At 40.7% G+C, this 4,479-nt stretch overlaps 3 pseudogenes; 1 reads left to right on the top strand and 2 right to left on the bottom strand.

Annotated features, from left to right (window-relative positions):
• Window positions 1-1,677: 1,677 nt before the first annotated feature.
• On the bottom strand, window positions 1,678-2,499 carry LOC102860401 (annotated as a pseudogene).
• Window positions 2,500-2,698: 199 nt separating this feature from the next.
• On the top strand, window positions 2,699-3,085 carry LOC102867050 (annotated as a pseudogene).
• A 296-nt stretch (window positions 3,086-3,381) lies between these two features.
• Window positions 3,382-4,272, bottom strand: LOC102859993 (annotated as a pseudogene).
• Window positions 4,273-4,479: the final 207 nt, after the last annotated feature.

Genomic DNA, 4,479 nt, shown 5'->3' with positions numbered 1-4,479 from the left:
TTCCACCCACTGTCAGGAGTTTCATCAACTACTGGACCTACTCAAAGGCAGTGAGAAGAGGAACTTTGAAAAGGAATCTGTTGTGGAAAACAATATATTATAATTTTATAAATAAACTAACATAATAATAAAAATTAAAAACAAACAAAAAAGGAATATGTTATTAAAAGAGGCATTTACTTGAAAAATGGGCACAGGATATGACCAGACATTTCACCATAGAAGACATTCAGATGGCTAACAAGCACATGGAGAAGTGTTCAAAATCCCTAGCTCTAAGAGAGATGCAAATCAAAACAACTATGCAATATTATCTCACCCCAGTAAGAATAGCAAAATTTAATAGAACTGCAAGCAACAGATGCTGGTGAGGTTGTGGAGAAACTAGAAACCTTATTCACTGTTGGTGGAAGTGTAAAATGGTGCAACCACTGTGGAAAGTGGTGTGGCACTTTCTGAAAAAGTTGCAAATAGAGATACCATTTGACTCAGCAATTCCACTACTGGGAGTATACCCCAAAGAGACCATAACTGACATCCAAGCAGATATATGCACACCCATGTTTATTGTGGCTTTGTTCACAATAGCAAGGAGCTGGGAACAACAACCTAAGTGTCTATCAACAAACGAATGGATAGAGAAGCTGTGGTATATTCACACAATGGAACACTATGCTGCATTGAAAAACAAGGAACTCATCAATATTATTCAAAATGGGTGACCCTGGAGGACATTAGGCTGAGTGAAGTATCTCAGTCACAAAAGGACAAATACTGCATGGTGCCACTGTTGTAAAACAGGACTGACATCAGGGTTGGGGTAAGACAGAAAGGCTGGATAAATGATGTATACTGCATTGAAACAGATGAGGGATAGAACAGTTTAAAAGCGATATATAATAGGGTATTATGGTTATCGCAAGAGTCCAGAATGAAGGTTACATAGTGGAGTGTACCTGGGGTGGGGGTATTATATACCGATGAAGGAATTTTTCTTTTACTTTTCAAAGAGAAGAGCGAACTGGAGGGGAGGGGTGGGCAGGGAGAGAAGTGCAACAATGAATGAATGGAAATCCAAAATCTCTGTAAATGTTAATTAAAATAAATAAAAAAATAAGAGGTGTTTACTATGCTTCTTCCTAAGAGCACTAAATGGAGGAAATATTTTCTAAACTTGACATAGGAAGTGGAATGTGAAATCAATCCATCCCTTTCCCCTCAAGGTGGCCCTCTGGTGAATGAATTAAAAAACAAAAGCAAGACTAAATAAAACAAAATCCCCACACATTACCTACTGAAAAAGAAAAACACTAAAATGACCTGGATTACTCTCCAGCATGGAGCCAGGAAGCAGCTTCAATAATTGGAATTTGTCTGTTTCAGAGACATCAACAAGCAAGCCATGCTTTCAAACAACATAGGAATTTTGTTTTTAAACAACAAACCAAAAATTAGGACTAATAATTTTTCTAACAGTACACAATTACTCAAAATTAACTAGTACTGGGAGGGGGAAGGGGTCCATATCTATGGGCATGTATCACATGAGTGCATGTAGATAGGTGCAGGGTGTTTGCCGTTACCTCAAAAATGAACTTCAATTTTTAGTATTTGGTTTATACATTGCTTTTAGTATGATGCAGACACCAGAGGTCAGAAAGGGCTCTGGAGAGATGTTCATGGCAGCACATACAGGTGGCTCTTTGGTTCTGGAGACTCCAGGGCTGCCAATATTACTTTGTCAAATACATTTTTTAGGCCTTTCTGAGGAAGTGCAGAATAGTTCACACAGCAGTTTTCATGAGCCAGCTTATTAACAGTCTCTGGGGTAATTGGCTTCTTTTATTCTTGGCAAGTTTCTCAGTCATAGGAAGGTTATCTCTGAGATCAATCTGAGTCCCAACAAGCAAGGAAGGAGTCTTTGAACAGTGGTGAATTATTCTGGGTCCCCATTTTCCTTTCATGTTTTCAAATGAGGATGAAAAGATTACTGAAAAGCAGATTAGAAATATATCTTTTTGGATAGCTCAGAGGTCATAATCTTTCTAATCATCTTGCCCTGCAGTATCAAGAAGTCTAAGAGTATATAGTTCTCAGCAAGTCATAACTATGATTGCATGCTGTTAAGTGCCATATAGACCTAGATGACCCGCAGCGACTCTATGAACTTTTCTCCAAGTTTATAGAGTTTCTGGAGGCAAGATTTTTTTGGAAGTGGATGCCACTCCTGCTTCCAAGCCTGTTTTATTCCAGAGATCCACAAAAAGGAGGCCTGAGGGCCACAGGCCCAAGGGAACAAATCCACACCCTATTGTGAGCAACAGTGACACCTTAGTCTCAACCCCAAATCAGAAAAAAAACACCTTTGCAGAATCTGGCTGTTCTGCTCATCTTCCCAGTTGGCACATATTCAGATGGAAATTTATTTGTGCAAGATATCAGGAGACATGGTTTACCAACTGTACCATCACTTATGACAATACACTTAATTGTCTGCATTGCTGAAACAGTTTCATATCCACTTTAAATCTTTCAAACTTGATGCTGACTTCAGCTTCTTCACCAGGTCTTTGGCAGCTGCCCATAATAGTCTTTAAAGCAATGCAATAGAATTTGTTAAGCAATTTTTAATCTCAAAAAATAATACACTAAGAGCTCTCTTTCTCTTCAGTGAGGCAGTTGAGTGGCAGACACAGTGATGCAGATCTTCGTGAAGACCCTGACTGGCAAGACCATTATTACTCTTGAGGTTGGGCCCAGTGACATTATCAAGAATGTCAAAGCCAAAATCCAAGATAAGGAGGACATCCCTTCTGACCAGCAGCATCTGATATTTGCGGGCAAACAGCCAGAGGATGGTCATACACTCTCAGACTACAACATCCAGAAAGAGTCCACCCTGCATCTGGTGCCGCGTCTGCGTGGTGGCATTATCGTGCCTTCCTTGCACCAGCTGGCCCAGAAGTATAACTGCAACAAGATGATCTGCTGCAAGTGTTATGCTCACCTGCATCCCCGTGCTGTCAATTGCCACAAGAAGTGTGGGCACACCAGCAACCTGCACCCCAAGAAGAAGGTCAAATAAGAGCCCTCTCTTCACTGGCTCCCTTGCCTCTTGCAGGTGGCCTCCTTCTGAGCCCCATGACCCTGGGCCCTCGATAAAGTATCTTTCATTGGAAAAAAAAATACAATAAGAATATTATGTTATTGGATATAATATACAATAATTTGAGGTAAAAAAAGGAAGAAAATGGTTTATTATCCTAATATTTTGTGATGAGAGACATAAAGATGACAAAATTTAAGATAATCACTGATGTTACTAAGGACAAGGTATGCTTTGAAGTCACACTTGTTTGAGTAAACCGGCGGCTCTAAGCACTACACCACACTGCTCCCTGACCCCTCCGTGGTTTCCTGAGGGACGCTTCCTCCAGGTTCATCCATCTCAGGAGTGTCCTGCAGCGCTTTCTGGAGAATCATCCCGAGGCTTGGCCTCTTCTTCTGCTGTCTATAGGAGCCAACGAAGAAGTAAATGATGGGGTTGATGCTACTGTTAACACAGTAGAGAATTATAAACCAGGAAGTTGATAATTTCTTTAAAGGAGATGGAATCCAGAGAAATAGGAAGGGCAGCTCACAGAGGAGAAAAATCAACACTGTGAATACAGTTGTCACATAGAGCCTGGTAATTTTTTTTCCTCTGGAAGCCACAGAACATCTTCACCAGCAAAATCATGTTAGATCCCAGAAGAGTCACAAATAAGAAAACCAGCCATGTGGCAAGGAACAAATGAAATGTCTGACAGTGCTTATGCTCATTAAATGTCAATTCACATAAATTTCCTTCCAGAGTGCTCAGTAGCAGGGACCAAGTCCAAAGCACTGCACATGTGACAGCTGACATGTGTATCTTGGGCGTCGGCACTGGTACCAGATGGGGAACAGGACTGATAGGCAGCGTTCAGTGCTGATGCAGCTGAGAATGCTCAGGTCTGTAATGAATGCAAAATTCCAAATGACAATAAAAAGAAAAAAGATATTTGAGAAGAAGTAAGTTAATTCCATCAGGGATAATATAACCTCAAAGAAGAGGAAGAGGAAGTCAGCCCTTGCCAGGTTGAGAATGTAGACAGAGAAGGAGTTTCTTCTCAGGCGGAAGCCCAGAAGCCACAGCACAACTGTGTTTCCCAACAATCCACCCTGGGCTATGATGAGGGTCAAGATTAAGGTCACCTTATTTGGAGTTTCAGTTGGATGACTTCTGTTCATTGTTGTAGAGTTGATTGTACATGTTGTGGTGGTTGGATTCATGGTTAGAAACTCTCCACTCCTGTTCATGGAAATACAAACAAGGTTTCGCAGTTGGTATGAGATCATTGGGGAGCTCATTTTGTTGTAGTCTATAGACTTGCATTACTAACCTAAAGACAATTCTTTCAAATTCACTAGCAGTTCCTCAGGAGAAAGATGGACAAT

Source organism: Elephantulus edwardii, unplaced genomic scaffold, assembly GCF_000299155.1.
Source record: "Elephantulus edwardii isolate Elephantulus edwardi_28Jun2011 unplaced genomic scaffold, EleEdw1.0 scaffold00109, whole genome shotgun sequence".
NCBI classification, from domain to species: domain Eukaryota; kingdom Metazoa; phylum Chordata; class Mammalia; order Macroscelidea; family Macroscelididae; genus Elephantulus; species Elephantulus edwardii.
Note: the sequence above shows the minus strand (reverse complement) of the source record. Positions and strands in the feature narration are given on the sequence as shown.